The sequence below is a fragment of the Heloderma suspectum genome, chromosome 1, assembly GCF_057233095.1.
Source record: "Heloderma suspectum isolate Gila_16-S chromosome 1, 16-S_ref, whole genome shotgun sequence".
NCBI lineage: Eukaryota > Metazoa > Chordata > Lepidosauria > Squamata > Helodermatidae > Heloderma > Heloderma suspectum.
Genome location: NC_139458.1, coordinates 413,712,176 through 413,735,825, shown reverse-complemented (window position 1 = coordinate 413,735,825; position 23,650 = coordinate 413,712,176). Strand labels below are relative to the sequence as shown.

The window sequence follows — 23,650 nt, the reverse complement described above, 5'->3', positions numbered from 1 at the left end:
AGAACAATGATCAGTAGGGTCCCATGGCAAGCGACGCTAACGAGAAAAGGAGTCCAAGATGGGTGGGAGCTTTTAAAAAAGGAAATTCTCAAGGCACAATCACAAACAATTCCAACAAGAAGAAAAGGTGGAAGACAATGGAAGAAACCAATGTGGCTTCACAAAAAGCTTAGGGATGACCTGAAAACAAAAAAGGACACATATAGGAAGTGGAAAGAAGGCCAAGTAACAAAGGAAGAGTACAGGCAGATAGCACAGAATGGCAGGGATGGCATCAGGAAGGCTAAAGCTGAGAACGAGGTGAGGCTAGCGAGGGATGCTAAAAACAACAAAAAGGCTTTCTTCAGCTACATGCATAGTAAAAGGCAGAGGAAAGAAATGGTGGTTCAGCTATTAAATAAGGATGGCAAAACGATAACAGATGACAAAGAAAAGGCAGAGGTGCTCAATTCCTACTTTAGCTCAGTCTTCTCCCCAAAGAGGGTCTATGACCCCCCTGCAAAGGCGAAGTGCAGGCTGAAGGGGCAGGACTGCAGCTTGAGATCGATAGGCATACAGTCAAGGAACACCTAATTACTTTGAATGAGTTCAAATCTCCAGGGCCGGATGAACTGCATCCTAGAGTCATAAAGGAACTGGCAGAAGAACTCTCAGAACCGCTGTCTATTCTCTTTGAGAAATCATGGAGAATGGGGGAAGTGCCAGATGACTGGAGGAGGGCTAATGTTGTCCCTATCTTCAAAAAGGGTAAAAAGGAGGAACCTGGGAACTACAGACCAGTCAGTCTGACATCAATCCCAGGGAAAATTCTGGAGCAGATGATAAAGCAATCCATTTGTAAGCACCTTGAAAACAATGCCGTGATTACTCGAAGCCAACATGGATTTGTCAAAAACAAGTCCTGCCAGACAAATCTGATCTCATTTTTTGATCAACTAACCTCCCTTGTAGACTGTGGGGATGCTGTAGACATCATATACCTCGACTTCAGCAAAGCTTTCGACAAAGTGCCCCATGATATCCTGATTAGCAAACTAGCTCAAAGTGGGCTAGATGAAACAACGATCCGGTGGATCCACAGTTGGCTACAGAATTGGACTCAAAGAGTGCTTATCAATGGGACCTTCTCAAACTGGGGAGAGGTAACGAGTAGGGTACTGCAGGGCTCAGTCCTGGGCCCAGTGCTCTTCAACATTTTTATGAATGACTTGGAGGAGGAGGTGCAGGGAATGCTGATCAAATGTGCAGATGACACCAAATTGGGTGGGATAGCTAATACTTTGGAAGACAGAAACAAAATTCAAAGTGATCTGGATAGACTGGAGCGCTGGGCAGAAAACAACAGAATGACATTTAACAGGGAGAAATGCCAAGTTCTGCACCTAGGAAAAAGAAACCAAATGCACAGTTACAAGATGGGGGATACGTGGCTCAACCACACTACAAACGAGAAAGATCTTGGAATTGTTGTCAATCACAAGCTGAATATGAGCCAACAATGTGATGTGGCTGCAAAAGGGCAAATGCTATTTTGGGCTGCATTAATAGAAGCATAGCTTCCAAATCCCTGGAAGCACTAGTTCCCCTCTACTCAGCACTGGTTAGGCCTCATCTGGAGTACTGTGTCCAGTTCTGGGCACCACACTTTAAGAAGGATGCAGACAAACTGGAGAGGGTTCAGAGGAGGGCAACAAAGATGATCAGAGGACTGGAAACAAAGCCCTATGAAGAGAGACTGAAAGAACAGGGCATGTTTAGCCTTGAGAAGAGAAGACTGAGGGGAGATATGATAGCACTCTTCAAGTACTTGAAAGGTTGTCACAGAGAAGAAGGCCAGGATCTCTTCTTGATCATCCCAGAGTGCAGGACACGGAAGAATGGGCTCAAGTTAGAGGAAGCCAGATTCCGGCTGAACATCAGGAAAAACGTCCTGACTGTTAGAGCAATACGACAATGGAACCAATTCCCTAGGGAGGTGGTGGGCTCTCCCACACTGGAGGCATTCAAGACGAGGCTGGACAGCCATCTGTCAGGGATGCTCTGACGTGGATTCCTGCATTGCGCAGGGGGTTGGACTTGATGGCCTTGTAGGCCCCTTCCAACCCTACTATTCTATGATTCTATGAATTCTAGTGCAGTTCTGCCTCTGTGGCTCACAATGCAGTTGCCTTCAGTTGTCTATATATTTATCTGCTCCTAAACTCAACCATTTTCACGCTCTTTCCATGGTGTCCACATGCACCAGTGTCAGTACCAGGATAACTGCCCCAAGGATGTCTGGGCAGGGGTTGTATTTCTGCCACCCTTTCTAGCACCTCCTTTCTTAAAAACTCTCATGAGGGTCAATACACACTGTCAAATGTACTCTGCACCAAAATAAAGTGTAAGTTCCGCATCAAATTCTGCTCAAAAGAAAAGACATTCTGCAATTTGACTGTACTATGTAATTTTGCTGTATTACACAACAAAATATATTCTGTCTAATTTCTACTAGCTATAGAGGAAGGGCGAACGGGCCTTAAAAACTGCTGAAGCCTAATCCCCAATACTGGATGTCCTCAGCACATTCTAGCTTTTGAGATGTCATTAGGACCAGTTCACATATGGTCATATTTAACGCTGCAGTCATAATGGACAGAAATGGGTTTTGTTCTGTGTGTGTGTGTTTTTTTAAACAAACCCCATGAAAACTGAGATTCTTAGAATGCACATACATTGTTATCCATCCTAAATCTCTGGAATAAATCACAATAGAAATCTAAAGCCATTGGTATCTTGCGTTTTGGGTTTCTTCCAAGACATCTGAGATTTCTGTAGTGAACTGCACCAGTAACATGCTGAGGAAGGAGTCTTCTTTCCTGGCTGCTCTTACTGGGTATTTTCTTTCTGCTGGTCTTTGATTTTTGCTTGCTGCTGCTTAATTGATTTGATTTTTAGTCCTTGATTGATTTGTGTGTATTGTTTTAATACGTGTTTGCTTTTTAAATGTTGTTAGCTGTCTTGTAGATCCTTTGGCGCAAAAAGGTGAGATATAAATAATGCGAATAAAAATTGACTAAAATGAAATTCAGAGCAGAGGAACCTCAGTGTGCCTTGCCTCAAATATTAGGGCAGAAATCCTAAACAGCCTTACCTGGAACTGAGTACCATTGAATTCCATGAGGTTTATTTTGAAATAAACATGTACTGGTAGTAAGCCACTCATTGGCAATTTTCCTAGGAGATAGGCACAAAGCTCACTGTGAAAACATCAGAAACCATGTAGCTCAAATCCATGGTCCTGATAACCAATTTGGTAATCCAGAGCTAAGAGGAGAATGAACACCTTATTTGCAGTTTCTTGGTGTTGTGCCAGTAAGTGGTCTCACTACTTTCTGCTTTACCAGCAGGCATGGAATGTTCACTTCAGCATTAGCTGCCTTAGCTGGGATTACTTCACCATTGATATAACTGGTACCAATAAACTGTATATGCTGTTTCCTTTGGAACCAGAAACCCTGTCCAAACACATTGCCATCTCTGTTTCCTAGACTTGTGATGTCTTGCAAGTCTTTGTCTCTCAGTGAGAGAGTATTAACAGATGCTGTGAGTTGCTTTGCAGATTCTCCCTGCATTTTTACAAGATCATTTAATATTAATACCACCTAGGATTTGTATAGTATTCTGTAATGCTCAAAGTACTTCATATACATTCATTATCTCAAAAGCCATAACAACAATCTTGTAAGTCAGGTTCAGCAATATTATGCTCGTATTGCAGATAGGGTGCTGTGGTTTTCCTAAAGCCAGCCAATGAGCTCAGGCCAAAGGTGAGAGTTGAACCAGAGACTTTTGGCTGCTCTGTTACACAAGTTCTCAATCTTGATGCTTGCAGTGTTGTTCTTTGAGATTATTTTACTTCAAAGTTATGGTGACCACAAAGTACATCTGCACTTTTTTTTTTTTTTTACAAATCAATTACAATTTTTTCTAAGTAGATATTTCCCTCTCTCTCTGGAAAGACCAGCTCTCTGCATAACTTGAAAGCAGGGATGTTGAACCTCTTTTAGCTTGAGGACTGAATTCAATTTTGGAGAAGCTCTTGAGGACTGCATTCCAGTGGTGGGTGAGGCCAAAGGCGACAAGGGCAGGGCAAAAAATACCAGCATATTTTACCTTAAAATTCTTACTGCCAGTATGAACTGTAGGAGAGGCATTTTAGTCTTTTAGAATAGGGACAAAAGACAGGAAACATCAAGCAGTTGGCACTCAGGGGAGAAGGGTGGAGCCAGGGGACAGGTGCATGGCCATTTGGAGTCCCCAGATTTGCCAGATTTGGCCTCTGCTTTAAAGAATGAGCTTAATAAAAGTATGGAAAATCTAATGTTTCCCAAATCTGCGAAATAAACATTTGACCCAGAGTAGATTAGTCTGTCCTTTTTAAAAAAATGTGATCTTGAATTGCAGTGCAAGTTCTCAAAGGTAAAATGATAACTCAGACTTACTCTTTGTATTGATCTTTTTAAAGAATGCTAAAGTTTTCTATAAGTTTGTTGATCCAACACACTTGAGATCTAGCACTGGCTCCTCAGTTGGTGTTATTAACAGGAAGGACAGATGGTGATGGAGGAGTGACTGGGGTTGGGTTCAGGTAGTTGAGAGCAGGGTTCTCTTCCCTGACTTTAGTTCCCAGAGAGTACTGTTGTTTGCCCACCAAACCTTCACCTCTTTTCTAATGTCAGGTTGGCCCTCACCTCTTCTCCCCCCCACCCCCAATCCATGATTTGATTCTGTAAGAAGAGACTAACCTGGCATATATAACAGAGAGCTGGCTGGATGATTCAGGGGAACCATATATTTCTATAGGGCATAATCCTGTGCATGTTTAGACAGAAAAAAGTCCTACAATTCCTACCATGTCCCAGCCAGCCATGGTGGCTGGGGCATACTGGGAGCTGTAGAACTTTTTTTCTGCCTAAACATGCATAGGATCTGCACCCTTGCTGTTGTAATTTATATTCAGCCTTTCAGGATACAGATTCTTCCAAGGTGGCTCACAACAAAACACAAAGCAATGATAAACACAATTAAACAGTATCAAATCATCTAACATAAAAACACACATATAGGCCCAGTAATTGTCAGCCAGGTACTCTGTTGAAGACAATGATGGGGAAAGTGGGCAGCAAGGCAATGTTGCTGTGGTCTGTGAGGATACCAATGCCCTTATTACCAGATATCCCTTTGGGGATGGTACTTATTTATTTATTTTACGCCTTTCGCAGAAAAAGGCCCAAGGCATCTTACAGCAGAGATTAAGGGCACAACACTATGCATGGCTGACTGGTGAATGCTGGGAGTTGTAGGACTTTTCTCTGTCTAAACATGCATAAGATTGTACCCTAAAACATACCGAAATGTAAAACAATTAAAACAGCTGAAAGCAATCAACAATAGCATACCAAGACCCAATAAAATAATTAAATTTTAAAAAAACTCCATGATATGTCTTCACATGCTTGGGAGGAGAGGAAAGTCTTAACCTGATGCTGAAAAAATGACAATGACCTGGTCGTGCAACACAACAAGCCCAAGTATGGGTTGTTGTAGTATTGTGGGTTGTTGTGTTGTGTGAACCCAGCTGCCTGAACAAACCATGGTTTGTTAACTACACACAACTCACAGTTCACAACCCAACAACAAATCATGGGTTGTGTGAACCCAGCCATGTTGGCACTAGGCAGGCCTCACTGAATATGGCTTTCTCTCTCCTTCCCATTCCTTTTGCCTTTTGTGTTGTGTCTCTTAGATTGAGAGACTGCAGGCAGAGACTGCAGTCTTGTATTTATTTATCTGTACAGTGCTTAGAAAATATTACGTGCTTTTAATTAGGTGTTAAGAATTATTTAATATGTACTTGGTTATGAGCACATGAGATAGACTGGGGATTCTGTTCATGTACTAAGCATCCCATTGCCAGCACTCCCCCTGTCTGAGCTGGCACAAGTGATGTTGGACATGGTGTTGAGTCCCAGACCCACCCTGGCTTTTAATGTGGGGGAGGGGGACACTTTGAATTTCAGTACCAAGATCACCTCAATAGGCACAGGTTGGGGGTTCATGGCGGCCATGACAACCATGAACCTATCCCAATATATGGCAGATCCCACCCATACTGTGGATCACACTCTTGATTTGGTATTTTATTACTGACATATACTGGGTGATCTGTGAGTAGGGGCTCCATCACTGATCCTTTTGCCATGGACAGATCACTGTCTGGTTAAGGTTGGACCTATGGTAGCTTCTGACTTCTGTAGGGATGGTAGACTCACAGCTACAGTGGTCTGGCTCTGGCGGTTTATGAGTCCAAATGTTTTCCAAATATCTTTGGAGTATTTCTAAAAATCATTTCAGGTAGTTTGGTCAGCTGTCCTGTTGAAAGCCTAGCTAAACCCTAATAATAGGGAGCTGTCTTGGGTGGTGACACGATAGCTCCTAGGCATCCAATCCTGAGTGCCAAGGGTTCAGTCCTCCCATTGGTTCCACAAGGATTTGAAGTCAGTGAGGCAGCAGGGATGCTGACTTAAGCACAGGTGGAGGAAACCTTGTAGTGAGTCCACTTGCACAGCTTTCAGCTTGGGTGATGACAGTGAAGAAATCATACTTCACTGCCCCCATTGCATCTGCACAATCTCATTCATTCAAGATATTTTTGTGGTTAAAGGGCTTTTATATTCTGCCTTCTTCCTTTTGGTGGTTTAGAACCCTTGATAGCTTGCTCTGGCAGCGTTGCAGTGTCTTACCTCTGCTCCAACCTTGAAACCGCCATTGTTTCAGTTGATACCAGAAGTGTCTAGGGCCATCTCTCATCAGTTTTTATTTGCATCAGTTTCTAATATTGGCATCCAAAGATATGGCCAGGAAACTTGGTTCTGTTTGCCCTACAACAGGAATAGGGAACTGTTTGTGGGTCAGGGTGGGTGGGTGACCCCTCCGTGACTCCTCCACAGCCCGGATGATGTCAGGGGGCAGGGTCACACCCTTTGTTGTCATTTAGTCTCTGGCTGTAGCACCGACTGTAATTCTTCCAGCCAGCAGTTGGGCCAGAGACCCAGCTTTGCTGCATCTGGGCTTTCCCCAGATGGGGAAAGCCTGCGTGCAGCAAAGCTGCCCCAACCAAGCCAGGGCAGTTTCGCTTTGCCCTGCCCCTTCCCCCATTGGGGAGGATGTGAGGTGCGCTAAGGGGAATTCCCGCTGTTATCTACGATAAGTGGTCAGAAATAAAAGCGGGAAATCTGTGGGTAGGGGGCTGGCCTTGCCCAAAGCCCTGTGGGCCAGCCAGATTGGCTAGCCTGGTGGGCCAAATTGGCCTATGTGCCAGAGATTCTCCATCCCTGCCCTACAACATGTCCAGTGGATCCATATCGGTTACAGTTATTATTTAAGAGTCAGGTGAAACTGTTGGACTGCTTGATGAATATAATAAATGTTTGAGGAAGGGTGCTCTTTCAGCTAGCTTGGAAGAGGCAGTAGTGGACTGCTTTGGGGGGAAAACCGCACACTCAGTTCCATGTGTTGGGGAATTACAGTTTTTAATTTGGTTTTGGTCAATGTGATCAGGCTGTGGCTAAACAACTCCAAGTATCCCTGCATAATAAAGATTATCTGGACCCATTTCAATCCAGCTTCTGGCTGGGCTGAAACTGCCTTGGTTGACCTTGTTGATGACCTTCACTGGCAGAGAGGTGGGGAAGTATGACTCTCTTGGGTTAGTAGATTCTCCTGGGTTAGGGGAAGTGGCTTTTAGTATAATTGATCATGGTACCTTGGATCGACCGGTGGGTTAGTAGTAGCTGCCATTAGGGATAGATGAACCTGTCAGTTTTGGTTTCAGTTTCTTATTTTTCCAGTCTTAAGTTCATTCCACCCGACTTCCACATTCGTTTGTGATTTTTAAAAAAATGCCGTAAGAAAATGTGTACACATTTCATGCACGTTTCTCTTATATACATCAGGGCTGCAGAACACTTTTTGGGTGGGATAGGTGTGGGGTGAATTCCCCCACCAGGCTCACTATGGGCTGTATGACTTCAGGGGAATATGAGCACCAGCAGCAGCATCCCCAGTGTTATTGCCGATCTTAGCCTCCTAGCTTGGAGGCCAAGCCCCACTCCCTGAGGAAACCCTGGAAGGCTCTGCAGGCGAGATTTGGGTGCCCCATGGGCTGGAGGTTTTGCACCTCTGATATACGTGTTTTTGTATGCAATTTGTGAACATTTTTTCCACTAATACACACATTTCTTTAGTACACTTTCCCCTAATATACCAGGTGGCCCAAAAATAGGTATACAGTTGTTTAGAACGTTGATGGGAGGGGGAGAGAATGTGTGAGTAGAAGATGTGTGGGTGGAGTCAGAACGACAGCTGGGAAGAGTGAGTGTAAATGTAATAAACATCATGTAATGGAATACATTTCGAGCACTTACGAGATCGTTGTCGTGTCGTGTCCAGACCAAACTCCACTCCGCCAAAATGTAGCCACCGCCACACCGCCGAGCTGCGGTTCGATCACGTGGTAGAAGGATTAGCCGGCTCAATGCACCGTTACCAGGGTACGCCCGATTGTACAACAATCTTTGAGGAGGCTCCTTCCGTGTACCCCACTTACGAGATTAAACAGTGTTAAACAAATGTAAGTGTAATAAACAATGTAATACAATGCAAATAAACTATACTGTATACGTACTTTTGGGCCATTCTGTATATGGATTATATATGCATTTTTCGATCAGAAAACTGCATTACAAAATTTGAAGAAGTGCAAATACTGAAGGATAACTATGTTTTGGTTTGCATGTTGTTTTGAGAATTGCAAATTAGGTTGGTTCATAGAGAATTCTCATGTGGGGTTCTTACAGAACCTATTCTGTCTTCTACACTTTTAACCATCTACATGTGACTACATGTGACATCCAGAGTTTTGGACTGAACGTTGGAAGTTACTAATGGGTTGAATGAGGGTGAATAAATTGAAATTTAATCCCAATAAGACAATGTTGCTCAATGTTTCCAACTATAGGACAACATAGTCCTATAGATGGAAAAGGAATAGAATTACTGGTTCTGGATGGGGATGCACTCCCTCTGAAGGCACAGGATCACAGTGTGTGAGTGCTCCTGGATTCTCAGGTGGGGTGTGTGGCCAGGTGTGCTTTCTATGGCTGATATGCCAGCTGTGTCCCTTTCTGGAAAACAGAGATCTTGTCACTGTTGTGTATGTCCTCATAGCATCTTGACTGGACTTCTATTTATTTATTTATTTATTTCATTTTATTTCTATACCGCCCAATAGCCGAAGCTCTCTGGGCGGTTCACAAAAATTAAATCCAAGCAACACACAATAAAACAATTTAAAATATATAGAACATTAAAACCACAATATAACAATACAACCACAATAAAACCTAGCAGCAGTGCAGGAGTTTAAAATACAGATTTAAAACAGCAAAGATAACAATTTAGAAAGCTAAAATGCTAAAATGCCTGGGAAAATAAAAAGGTCTTCACCTGGCGCCGAAAGGAATACAATGTAGGCGCCAGGCGAACCTCACTAGGGAGCTCATTCCAGAGCCGGGGTGCCACAGCAGAAAAAGCCCTCCTCCTAGTAGCCACCCGCCTCACTTCCTTTGGCAGGGGCTCACGAAGAATGGCCGCTGAGGATGATCTTAAGGTCCAGGCAGGCACATATGGGAGGAGGCGATCCTTCAGGTAACCTGGCCCCAAGCCGTTAAGGGCTTTGAATGTTAACACCAGCACTTTGAATCGGGCCCGGAAATGGACTGGCAGCCAGTGCAGCTGGAAAAGTACTGGCGTAATATGAGCTCGCAGGCCAGTCCCTGTTAACAATCTTGCTGCCCTATTTTGGACCAGCTGAAGTTTCCGGACCGTTTTCAAAGGCAGCCCCACGTATAACGCATTGCAGTAATCCAGACGAGAAGTTATCAGAGCATGGATAACTGTAGCAAGGCTATCTCTGTCCAGATAAGGGCGTAGTTGGTATACCAGCCTAAGCTGATAAAAAGTGCTCCGTGCCACTGAGTTTACCTGTGCCTCAAGTGACAGTTCTGGATCCAAGACTTCTATTGTGTGGTATATATGGGGCTGCCTTTGAAGGCTGCTTAGAAATGTTGGTTGCTCCACAATGCAGAAGCCAGGTTGCATCTCACCAATATTGGCAAGACGGTGTATTCCCAGGCTAATTTGAGGGTTCTGGATCTTCCCTTTAAAGCCCTGTGTGGGTCTAGGATAGCTGAGGGAGCATCTGCTCCCATATATACCTCCCTGACTATTGTGGTCCAGTAATAAATCTCTGCTGAAGGTACCTTCGGACAGTCCTTGACAATAAGAAGAGCATTTTCTGTTGTGAACCCACATTTCTGGAACACAACACTGTTTGAGATTCACCTGATTGGAGAGCTTGGGCTGTTTTCATTTTCTGGAAAGCTTTTAACCTACAAGTCTGATGGGGGTCCCTTTCTATTTGTTTTATTCTCTCTACTGCTAAGATAATGCTGCTAGTTCTGTTTTTTATTATTTGCTTATTATTATTTGCTCAAACATTTAGAATTATATAATGTTTTCAGTATTGTTCTCCAGTTTGAGAACTGATGTTGGGGGTTGAGAAGGATATTATACATCTTTAAATAGGTAATCATTATTGGGGATATGTGGTGCTGCTTCTCTTGGTGGCAGCCATAAGTTCCTTGTAAAGTGGAGTGTAGGCCTCAGTGGTTATATCAGCATACCACAGGTAGCTTAAACATTTGTCATTTGTGTCACTTTTTTTTTTTTTTTTGTAATTCAGAAGACTTCTGGCACAGGAAACAGAACTAATGCTTTAATGGGACATTGTCTTGGTTTATAACACACCACACATCTGTCTCCGAGACTGCAAAATGACACCACAACTGATTTGTGTCTTTGATTGTCCATGTGATTTATGCCATGTCTTGCAATTAGGTATACGGCATTTCCTAAGCCAGTTACATTTGAGTTGATGGGTGTTCTCCTGCCCTCCAGTCTCCATATTGACACAGCTAGAGGGGACTTCTCTGCTCTGCTTGCTTATCATTGAACTGGTAAAGTAGTCAGTCAGTTTAAATCAGTGAACAAGAGCAAATCCTTGGCAGAAATTCTGCTGTAGACTTTTGGAGAATGTTTTTGCATTCCAAATCTTTCTCCATCTTGCCTGCTGCTTGTGGAAGCAATAAAAAAGAAAACAGTGGAGGGGTGGTTCAACAATCAATAGTTCTTCAAGTCTGCTTGGCCACTTTTTTTTTTGCCAACCACATTGGATGTGATTGGCAGCATTCAGGCACACTATTTTTATTTATATTTTTCCCTTGCTGAATAGTGTTGTCAGCTGTTCAGGATAGGTATACTGATTTTGACAATCGTGAAGGTACGTTAATGGAGACTCTGTGCCAGGTGCAGGTCCTGTGATAGTGCCCTAAATAAAGGGTGAAATGAGGTTAAGCAAGGGGCTGGTCATGAGCCAAAAGGCAATCCCAGGGAAGAGTCTAGGATAGTTATCTGATAATTATGAATGGAAGCATGCCAGTGCTATATAAGCAGTGAGAGGAAGTGCGGGTGGGGTGAAGGGAAAGTGTCAGAGAGAAGATAATTACTTCTGCTCTGATCCTTCTTTTCTGAGACTTCTGGCTCCCTCTTTGACCATGGGCAGTTCTTTTTTCCTCTGCCTCCCACATTCCTGCCTTTTTATATGTGGCTTTCCAGCCTTGCCCACTTCCTGGCTCCCTTGTGTTTCACTGACAAGAAAGCCTTTGCTTGTGAGCAAGTCATTACTGCAGGTCAAGGGAATTGTTTTGTATCAAAACAGTGTGAATCTCCCCAACCCCATCCCACCCCGCTCCTGAGCCAGCTGATGGGTGTGGGACCAGCCACTTGCTGCCTCCATGGCAAGGTGGCTGCTTCCCTTTAACCCCCCTCTCCGCTTGGGTCAGGAATGGATGAATACAGTTACACTGAACGGATCAAGAAAGCAATGCAGATCAATGTGAAGTGAGATGAGCAGCGAAGGGATACCTACATAGTGGCTTGGACCAGGGGAAACAATGCATAAGACTGGCCCAGTGCAAATGAAGATCATGCTTGAATAATAAAGAATAGTCTATTTATGGACAAGCTAGTAAAGCTGCAATTTTGCCTGATTCCATGTCATTCCTTGATGGTTTATCTGCCCAATAGTGAGTGCAACTGTTTGCCTTTCAGGCTGCTCAGGGTGGATCATGCAGAGATAATGTCTTATTGTGATCATTTATAGGGCTTCTGCCAAGCTATAGAAAGAAGAGAATACTACAAGTTTCAAAATTATTGGTCAGACTCTAGATTTCAGTTGTAAGCATGTGGAGTCTCATACTAAAGTTTTTTTAGACAGGGGCTGTCCTGTCTAGCTCAGCTCAAGGTTCCCAAGGGAGCTGATCTGAAGCAGTTGTACTTGGTATAAGGGTGAGGCAGAATCCAGTCCAATGAAGCAGGACAGCAAAGCAAGGTCAGATCAAGCAGGGTCTGTCAGGACTCTGGACAATTCTATGATGGCTGTAGCTTACTCTGGAAAAGCTGTTGTCTCAGCAAGATTACAGAGGTCTTCTGAGGCTTTATGAAGGCTGGCTGATCTGAGCCTGCCATTAACCCCACACCCTCTGAGGAGCTGTCTGCCTCTCCAAGGGCTAATGCATGATTCTGAAGTTGCTGGCTCCTTTGGCATGGAAGTGATGAGGATTGCATGAGGGAGTGCCCTCTGAGTCCAAAGAGCCACGTCCTCTGGTATGGAAGGTTCTAAGGTAACAGATGATGGCTCACCAGATGATGCCTCCTCCACCTCAGAACCTTCCTCTGAGCCAGGGGGGTGTCAAGGCCACAGAACATGACAGGGGCTAAATCACTTTGGCATTGGAGCTGGCAACGGGCAGCCTGAGGATAACGTCTAGGCCATGGAAGTTGTCACTTGGCCCCACAGTCGCCAACTCTGAGGCAAAAGGAGTATTCTGCAGAGCAAGCTGCTGCTGGGACTTGTCAGCAAGCCATGCTGAAAACTTAGGATTGGAGACTTTGCCCTCACAATGAACCCCGCCCCCCCATCTCTTCTCAGAGTTGCTCTCTAGTAAAACAATTTGCTGACCAGGACCTTAGCAGATCAGTTCCACAGTGAAAAGGCAGGTGCTTGTTTCCACAAATCCCATCTGTTCCAGATGAATTAATGATATCCTCTCAATCAGTTCATGTAGTAACTTGCATGACTCAAGATTATATTGTTAACAACCAAATGATGATAATTGACAGATGACCACCCCAGCCCCCTCAGAGATTGGAATAATTGTTGTTGTTGTTGTTCAGTCGTTCAGTCGTGTCCGACTCTTCGTGACCCCATGGACCATAGCACGCCAGGCCTTCCTGTCCTGCGCTCTCTCCCGGAGCATGCTCAAGTTCATATTCATTGCATCCGTGATGCTATCTAGCCATCTCATCCTCTGCCGTCCCCTTCTCCTTTTGCCTTCAGTCTTTCCCAGCATCAGGGTCTTTTCCAGGGAGTTTTCTCTTTGCATTAGGTGGCCAAAATATTGGAGCTTCAGCTTCATTATCTGTCCTTCCAATGAGCACTCAGGGCTGATTTCCTTTAGGATGGACTGATTTGACCTCCTTGCAGTCCAGGGGACTCGTAAGAGTCTTCTCCAGCACCACAGTTCGAAAGCATCAATTCTTCGGCGCTCAGCCTTCCTTATAGTCCAGCTCTCACAGCCATACATTACTACTGGGAAAACCATAGCTTTGATTAGACGGACCTTTGTCGGCAAGGTGATGTCTCTGCTTCTTACTATGCTGTCTAGGTTTGCCATAGCTTTCCTCCCAAGGAGCAAGCGTCTTTTAATTTCATGGCTACAGTCACCGTCTGCGGTGATCTTGGAGCCCAAGAAAGTAAAATCTGTCACTGCTTCCATTTCTTCCCCTTCTATATGCCAGGAAGTGATAGGGCCAGATGACATGATCTTCGTTTTTTTAATGTTGAGTTTCAAACCAGCTTTTGCACTCTCCTCTTTCACCCTCAACAAGAGGCTCTTGAGATCCTCTTCGCTTTCTGCCATTAGGGTGGTATCGTCTGCATATCGGAGGTTGTTGATAATTCTCCCGGCAATCTTAATTCTGACCTCTGATTCATCCAACCCGGCATTTCTCATGATGTACTCTGCATATAAGTTAAATAAGCAGGGTGACAATATGCAGCCTTGTCGTACTCCTTTCCCAATTTTGAACCAATCGGTTGTTCCATCTCTGGTTCTTACTGTTGCTTCTTGACCCTCGTACAGGTTTCTCAGGAGACAGGTAAGGTGGTCTGGTACTCCCATCACTTTAAGAATTTGCCAGAGTTTGTTGTGATCCACACAATCAAAGGCTTTAGCGTAGTCAATGAAGCAGAAATAGACGTTTTCTGGAATTCTCTTGCTTTCTCCATGATGCAGCGAATGTTGGCGATTTGATCTCTAGTTCCTCTGCCTCTTCGAAACCCAGCTTGTACTTCCGGTAGTTCTCGGTTCGCATACTGCTGAAGCCTAGCTTGTAGGATTTTGAGCATCACCTTGCTGGCATGTGAAATGAGCGCAATTGTGCGGTAGTTTGAACACTCTTTGGCGTTGCCCTTCTTTGGAATTGGAATGTAAACTGACCTTTTCCAGTCTTGTGGCCACTGTTGAGTGTTCCAGATTTGTTGGCATATTGAATGCAGCACTTTAACAGCATCATCTTTTAGGATTTTAAATAGCTCGGCTGGAATACTGTCATCTCCGCTAGCTTTGTTGTTACTAATGCTTCCTAAGGCCCACTTGACTTCACTCTCGAGGATGTCCGGCTCAAGTTCAGTGACCGCATTATCATGGCTATCAGGGACATTCAGATCTTTCCTGTATAGTTCTTCTGTGTATTCTTGCCACCTCTTCTTAATCTCATCTGCTTCTGTTCGGTCCCTGCCTTCTTTGTCCTTTATCATGCCCGTCTTTGCACAAAACGTTCCCTTGAGATCTCCAATTTTCTTGAAGAGATCTCTAGTCTTTCCCATTCTGTTGTTTTCCTCGATTTCTTTGCATTGTTCATTTAAGAAGGCCTTCTTGTCTCTCCTTGCTATTCTCTGGAACTCTGCATTCAGTTGGGTATATCTTCCCCTTTCTCCTTTGCTTTTCGCTTCCTTTCTTTCGTGAGCTACTTGTAAAGCCTCATCAGACAGCCACTTGGCTTTCTTGCATTTCTTTTTCTTTGGGACGGATTTTGTTGCTGCCTCCTGAACAATGTTACGGACCTCCGTCCATAGTTCCTCAGGCACTCTGTCTATCAGGTCTAATCCCTGAAATCTATTCCTCACCTCCACTGTATATTCATCAGGGATATGATTTAGGTCATACCTGAAAGTTTTAGTGGCTTTCCCTACGTTCTTCAATTTAAGCCGAAATTTTGCAAGAAGCAGCTCATGATCTGAGCCACAGTCAGCTCCAGGTCTTGTTTTTACTGACTGTATGGAGCTTCTCCATCTTTGGCTGCAAAGGACATAATCAATCTGATTTCGATATTGACCATCTGGTGACGTCCATGTGTAGAGTCGCCTCTTGTGCTGTTGGAAAAGAGTGTTTGCTATAATCAGCATGTTCTCTTGGCAAAACTCTATTAGCTTTTGTCCTGCTTCATTTTGTACACCCAGGCCATGCCTGCCTGTTATCCCGGTGATTTCTTGACTTCCTACTTTAGCATTCCAATCCCCTATGATGAAGAGGACATCTTTTTTTGGTGTTAGTTCTAGAAGGTGTTGTAGGTCTTCATAGAACCGATCAACCTCAGCTTCTTCGGCCTCAGTGGTTGGGGCATAGACTTGAATTACTGTGATGTTGAATGGTTTGCCTTGGATTCATACTGAGATCATTCTATCATTTTTAAGATTGTACCCCAGTACTGCTTTTCCCACCCTTTTGTTGACTATGAGTGCTACTCCATTTCTTCTAAGGGATTCTTGCCCACAATAGTAGATATGATGGTCACCTGAATTAAATTCGCCCATGCCTGTCCATTTGAGTTCGCTGATTCCCAAGATGTCGATGTTCAGTCTTGCCATCTCATGTTTGACCACCTCCAGCTTACCTTGATTCATTGATCTGACATTCCAGGTTCCTAAACAAAATTGTTCTTTACAGCATCGGATTTTCTTTTCACCACCAGACACATCCACAGCTGAGTGTCCTGTCGGCTTTGGCCCAGCCGCTTCACTCTTTCTGGCGCTACTTGGAAATACCCTCTGCTCTTCCCCAGTAGCATATTGGACACCTTCCGACCTGAGGGGCTCATCTTCCGGCGTCATCTCTTTTAGCCTTGTGATACGTTCCATGGGGTTTTCTTGGCAAGAATACTGGAGTGGGTTGCCATTTCCTTCTCCAGTGGACCACATTTTGTCAGAACTCTCTGCCATGACCTGTCCGTCTTGGGTGGCCCTGCACGGCATAGCTTATGGCTTCACTGAGTTACGCAAGCCCCTTCGCCACAACAAGGCAGTGATCCATGAAGGGGATTGGAATAGTACAGCAAGCCTAAACACAGACCATGTCTCTCTAAGCTTTTACAGCACACAGCAGAGTTCCAGGTGGGCACAACCATTTTAGCCACTGCCCATAAACCATCTTTCCTCTATGTCCTTCAGCCATTTATCCTCACTGTCCCTTTTGTCTGTGTTGAAATGAGTCTGAGTGTATTGCAAAAGTAGACATGTATTTTACTTCAAGACAGCAATAACCAGTGTAAGAGGTCTGGGAGACAAGGTATATATCATTTTTACCTTACTGTGAAGAGTTGAGCTCAGCACTATATTCTGAATTGAAGTGGACCTGTGTATGGCAAAAGTGCCCCCTGTGCTATCCATCTCTTCAGTGGGATTTGACATGATATAACACTTTCAAATTGTGGCAGTATAAAATGCCATGCTCGATTCAGGTGGCGACAACACCTTTATGAGCATTTTGCTTTCCTTTTTATATTAACAGAGGTTTGCATGAAACAGTGAGATAAAAACAATACTATATGCAAGTGCTAGGAAGGGATAGTATAGGGAAGAGAAATTAAGGGATATAAAAAAGAGAATGAAATATTGGGTTTGGCAGACCAATCTTAACAGTGCAATCTTAACAGTGCAATGCAGAATTTGGAGACAAATACTGCAAAACATGGCCCCTCCAGGAAATTCCTGACTTGTGTGGTGGATAACTGCCTCCTACAGAAAGTAGAGGAAGGAACTAGAGGATCAGCTATCCTTGACTTGATCCTAACCAACAGAGATGACTTAGTGGATAAAGTAGCAGTTACAGGAACTCTGGGGGAAAGCGACCATGTTGTACTTGAGTTCTTGGTTCTAAGGGAAGCAAAAGCCGAGTGTAGTCAAACGCGTACCCTGGATTTTAGGAAAGCTGATTTTCATAAACTCAGAACAATGATCAGTAAGGTCCCATGGCAAGCGACGCTAACGAGAAAAGGAGTCCAAGATGGGTGGGAGCTTTTAAAAAAGGAAATTCTCAAGGCACAATTACAAACAATTCCAACAAGAAGAAAAGGTGGAAGACAACGGAAGAAGCCAATGTGGCTTCACAACAAGCTTAGAGATGACCTGGAAAAAAAAAGGGACACATATAGGAAGTAGAAAGAAGGCCAAGTAACAAAGGAAGAGTACAGGCAGATAGCACAGAATGGCAGGGATGGCATCAGGAAGGCTAAAGCTGAGAATGAGCTGAGGTTAGTGAGGGATGCTAAAAATAACAAAAAGGCTTTCTTCGGTTATGTGCATAGTAAAAGGCAGAGGAAAGAAATGGTTGTTCAGCTATTAAATAAGGATGGCAAAACGATAACAGATGACAAAGTAAAGGCAGAGGTGCTCAATTCCTACTTTGGCTCAGTCTTCTCCCCAAAGAGGGTCTATGAGCTCCCTGGCAAAGGCGAAGTACAGGCTGAAGGGGCAGGATTGCAGCTTGGGATTGATAGGCATATGGTCAAGGAACATCTAATTACTTTGAATGAGTTCAAATCTCCAGGGCCGGATGAACTGTATCCTAGAGTCATAAAGGAACTGGCAGAAGAACTCTCAGAGCCGCTGTCTATTCTCTTTGAGAAATCATGGAGGATGGGTGAAGTGCCAGATGACTGGAGGAGGGCTAATGTTGTCCCTATCTTCAAAAAATGTAAAAAGGAGGAACCTGGGAACTACAGACCAGTCAGTCTGACATCAATCCCTGGGAAAATTCTGGAGCAGATGATAAAGCAATCCATTTGTAAGCACCTTGAAAACAATGCCGTGATTACTCGAAGCCAACATGGATTTGTCAAGAACAAGACCTGCCATACGAATCTGATCTCATTTTTTGATCAAGTAACCTGCCTTGTGGACCGTGGGAATGCTGTAGACATCATATACCTCGACTTCAGCAAAGCTTTCGACAAAGTGCCCCATGATATCCTGATTAGCAAACTAGCTCAAAGTGGGCTAGATGAAACAACGATCCGGTGGATCCACAGTTGGCTACAGAATCGGACTCAAAGAGTGCTTATCAATGGGATCTTCTCAAACTGGGGAGAGGTAATGAGCGGGGTACAGCAGGGCTCAGTCCTGGGCCCAGCGCTCTTCAACATTTTTATGAATGACTTGGAGGAGGAGGTGCAGGGAATGCTGATCAGATTTGCAGATGACACAAAATTGGGCGGGATAGCTAATACTTTGGAAGACAGAAACAAAATTCAAAGTGATCTGGATAGACTGGAGCGCTGGGCAGAAAACAACAGAATGACATTTAACAGGGAGAAATGCCAAGTTCTGCACCTAGGAAAAAGAAACCAAATGCACAGTTACAAGATGGGGGATATGTGGCTCAACAACACTATAAGCGAGAAGGATCTGGGAACTGTTGTTGATCACAAGCTGAATATGAGCCAACAATGTGATGTGGCTGCAAAAAAGGCAAATGCTATTTTGGGCTGCATTCATAGAAGCATAGCTTCCAAATACCGGGAAGTCCTAGTTCCCCTCTACTTAGCACTAGTTAGGCCTCATCTGGAGTATTGTGTCCAGTTCTGGGCACCACACTTTATGAAGGATGCAGACAAGCTGGAGAGGGTTCAGAGGAGGGCAACAAAGATGATCAGGGGACTGGAAACAAAGCCCTATGAAGAGAGACTGAAAGAACAGGGCATATATAGCCTTGAGAAGAGAAGACTGAGGGGAGATATGATAGCACTCTTCAAGTACTTGAAAGCTTGTCACAGAGAGGAAGGCCAGGATCTCTTCTCGATCATCCCAGAGTGCAGGACACAGAAGAATTGGCTCAAGTTAGAGGAAGCCAGATTCCGGCTGAACATCAGTTAAAACTTCCTGACTGTTAGAGCAATATGCCAATGAAACCAATTCCCTAGGGAGGTGGTGGGCTCTCCCACACCTCGTTCAAGACGAGGCTGGACAGCCATCTGTCAGGGATGCTCTGACTTGGATTCCTGCATTGAGCAGGGGTTTGGACTCAATGGCCTTGTAGGCCCCTTCCAACCCTACTATTCTATGATTCTGTGATTCTATCCCATGTTTGTTCAGAAGTAAGTTCCACTTAATTCATTGAGACTTACTCCCATGTAAGAACTTTCACTGGAGATAAGTGAAATATACTCAAGCGTGTGAAAGAGGTAGATAAATAAAGGAAATGGTGCAGGGGAAAAGATGGCAAAACAAAAGGAAAAAGAAATCTGAACAATGGCATGGACTGCAGGCAGAGATTGGCCACATTTACATGGAACAGTAGGCCAGGATTCTGGAGAAGCTTAGTTTACTATGAATAAGCTGCGTGCTGGTGTATGCAGCCTGTTAGCTCCTGCTTGACTCTTCTTCCTAGCGTGACCTCCTTTGGCCCTCCAGCTGTGTTGTTGGAGTGGAGCTCCAATCAGCTCCACTCAGCATGGCCAGTGGTGATGGGACTTGCAGTCCAACAACATCTGGAAGGACACAGGTTCTCCAGCCTTGAGCTAAAGAAACCAGAAATGATTTGTTTAGCACAGGGGTGTCAACCCTCTTTCAGCCTGAAGGCTGAATTCAGTTTCAGAGAAGCTCTTGGGGGCTGCGTTCTAGTGGTGGTCGGGGCCAAAGGAAAATGGGTGGGACTAAAATACATAAAATAGCAGCCTATGTTAGCTTAAAGTTCTGACTGCCAGTAAGTAAGCCTTAGGAGAGGCATTTCAAACTTTAGAATGGGGGGCGGGCAAATACTGGGAAACCATTGAATGATAGGCAGTTAGGGGAGGATAGTGGGAACCACCTGGTGATGTGTGGAAGGAGATGTGGCCAACTGGCTAGATTGGGACTCCAGGCCTGAGGTTCAACACCCCTGTTTTAGCCAAATCTAGGATTCTGGCTTCTTGGTTTCAAACAAACCAGCATTTGTAAACCAAAGTTATTGGTTTATGAATCCTGGCCTGTTTGGGAGCAGCAAACCAGGATCCCAGGTTTAGATGGCACAATAAAAAAAACACATTTCTGCTTTGTTTAGCCGGTTGTGCTAGCAGAAGGAGCCAAGTGGGAGTGAACAGATTGCATGCACCAGCACGTAGCTCGTTCAAGGTAAGTCCTGATTCTCCAAACCCTTGCCTTAGGGGTATGTGTGAACATGGCTATTGCCTTGAAAATTATAACATTAAAATTGGGGCCTGCAATTTTGGATTTAATTTGGATTTAATCCATAGATTAATCAAATAGTATTTCATGGAATGACCTAGCCAAAGATGAACATTGATTTCAGTGAGAAGAAAGCTAAGCACATGTTTCCCATTGAAATCAACAGTTTTAAAAGTGCTTGGCATTAGCCGGATTCATTGATTAACAAATAGGAACTAATTTTTATTGTTGAGAACTAGGTTTGATTCATGTGGTTGAAAGTCAAGGTCATAGTTGTTTGCTGAGGCTGTGTGGTTTTCCTATATTACTGTAAGAGGTAATTAAAAATAAAACATTTTCACACCAGGCAGCTACATCACTTTTATGGGTAATAATGGCTTGTTTAACACTTGGTATTACTGTTATCCATTTCAGATGTCCATGGGAAAAAGTTCCATAGTATCATAAGCAGTTATTGCTGAAAGTCCTTTCCGTGACTTATTCTCATTTCCGAATGTGAACCTGAAGTGTTTAGAATTTAAATAACAATTTTAAAACAATCCAGGGAAACTCTAGTTGGTTGCTTTCTTCATGTGCAATAGAACTTAGCTTATTGAATTCCTCTCCTTTTACTGACCCCAAAACAAAGATAGGGCAGCGATGCCAAGAATGATTTTCTTTGCAGTGTCCTTCCTCAAGTCTGGTCAAACAAAGCTAGGCTGTCTAGCAACAGGAAAACATCCTGCCTTGAACTCAACAAGGGGGTGATGTAGGGATCTGTGAATTGATAGGCTCGATTAATTACCTTACTTATTGTTACGCCATTTACCCCAGAGCTCAAAATGGCATATAATAAAACAGTAGAAAGCTAAAATATAGTCTGAAAAACCCCATGCACAAAATGCACTCGATAAACTTTAAAAGTCTAGAAAGGAATGGTTTACAGCACTTCAAAGATTGTCAGTATTTTAGGTCCAACACCGTTAGGTCCTTTTTCATCAGGGAGCTCTACAGAGTTGCTTATTGCTGCTTGAAAGCCTACAATGTGTTTTAGTACCAGAAATGGAATATTAAGCACGGCCTCCTTACTTTATCTCACTGGACATAGACGAGGGAAAGGTTTGTAGGACGCAGGTTCTCTAGGTATGCAGAAGGACCCAGATTACATGGGAATATTTCAGCACATTGAATTAGGTTTGGAAGCTTGACAGCTAGCCAGTAGAGTTGTCATAAGCCATAGACCTGTGTGTGTTTTGTAAGGATATTAAATCAGATAACGTACAATAGTGTGTTGGATATTTATGGAAGCTCTTAAACTTGTTTCCAGGATCATTCTATCACTTATTTACAGGAAATCAATGCAGCCATGTTGTAATTGTGTTTTATATTAGTTTGTCAAGGTTTTGTAAGATGTTTGTGGACATTTAGAAGGTATATCCACATCGGTCTGGAGGATCATGTTAAAATCATCTGCTGAACTGCAGACCGGAAGGTTGGCAGGACAGCAGTTCGAGACCCGAGTGCCACGTGACGGAGTGAGCTCCCGTCTTCAGTCCCAGCTCCTGCCAACCTAGCAGCTCGAAAGCAAGAAATTGCAGGTAGATAAATAGGTACCGCTTCGGCGGGAAAGGTAACAGCGTTCCGTGCACCTCGGTGTTCAGTCATGCCGGCCACATGACCACAGAAGCGTCTTCAGACAGCGCTGGCTCTTCGGCTTAGAAATGGAGATGAGCACCACACCCTAGAGTCAGACACGACTGGTTGGGGACACCTTTACCTTTTTATGAAGTGGGAAAATGGGCCGGGGGGGCTGGGGAAGGCCAGTGAAGTGTCTGATCACACATAAAAGACTCTCAAGCACATAATAACTCTGTTATTACACCTAGGCAGAGACCAAAGCATCCTCCTTGGACTTGCAAATTCTGGGGCAAGTGCACACCCCCCCCCCCCCCTTGGCTCATTCTGATATGGCAAAGTCAGCCCAGGTTTTCTTTCAGAATGTTTGCAAGGGCATCCCCACTCACAGTTTGAATGTGTTAACAACTTTCCGATTGATAAGTGGTGAAGTTGCAGGGTTCTTCCTTTAGTATTGTCAAACAAAGCTGGATGGCCCATCCTAGGAAACACTTTGTCCTCAGCTAAAAAAACTTTGATTTTGCATAAACAAGGCTATGGCCAAGAATGTCTTTGGCCTGCTGAGGCCAGTGCGTCAGCTGTGTCTGTTCCTGAGGAGTTCAGACATAGCCACATGCCTTAGTTACCTCCAGGTTGGATTATTGCATTGTGCTCTATGTAGGGCTACGTTTGAAGCATCTTTGGAAGCTTCAGTTGGTCCAGTATGCAGCTGCAAGGATACTGGTGAGTGCTTGCCTATGGGATCATATTACAGCAATCTTACAACAGATGCTGCGCTTACCAGTCTGCTTCTGGGTAGAATTCAAAGTGTTGGTGATGGCCTTTTAAAAGATCCAGGATATTTAGGGAACATCTACTTCCATATCATCCTGCCCATCCAGTTCAGAAGGAGAGGCTTTTCTGTGGCCCATCTAAGATGGAAGCATGCTTGAGTGGGCAAAGAAAGAGGGTCTTCTCAGTGGCTGCACCCAGATTATAGACTGCCTTGCTCCATGAAATTTAGTTGTCACTGTTTTTTACTGATAGTTGAAGACTATTCTGGCAGGTTTTTATTGTTTGTGGCAGATAATGTTTTATGTTTTGGTTTTAACTGCTGGCTCTTTTGTCGGTTGTTTTATGTTGTTTTTATGAAATCATAATTTTCAAGGGTGCAATTATATACACGTTTAGACAGAAAATAGTCCTACAATTCACAGCATTCCCCAGGCAGTCATGGCTGGCTATGGAATGCTGGCAATTGTAGATTTTTTTCCTGTCTAAACATGCATAGGATGTGGCGTAAATGTTCTAAGCTAAAGTGAATTGTGCTTT

General features: G+C 44.0%; 1 protein-coding gene across 1 annotated transcript in view; it reads left to right on the top strand.

Annotated features, from left to right (window-relative positions):
- TTBK1 (tau tubulin kinase 1) overlaps positions 1–23,650 on the top strand; it is a 117,033-nt gene that overhangs the window by 12,578 nt on the left and 80,805 nt on the right. The window lies entirely within an intron of this gene.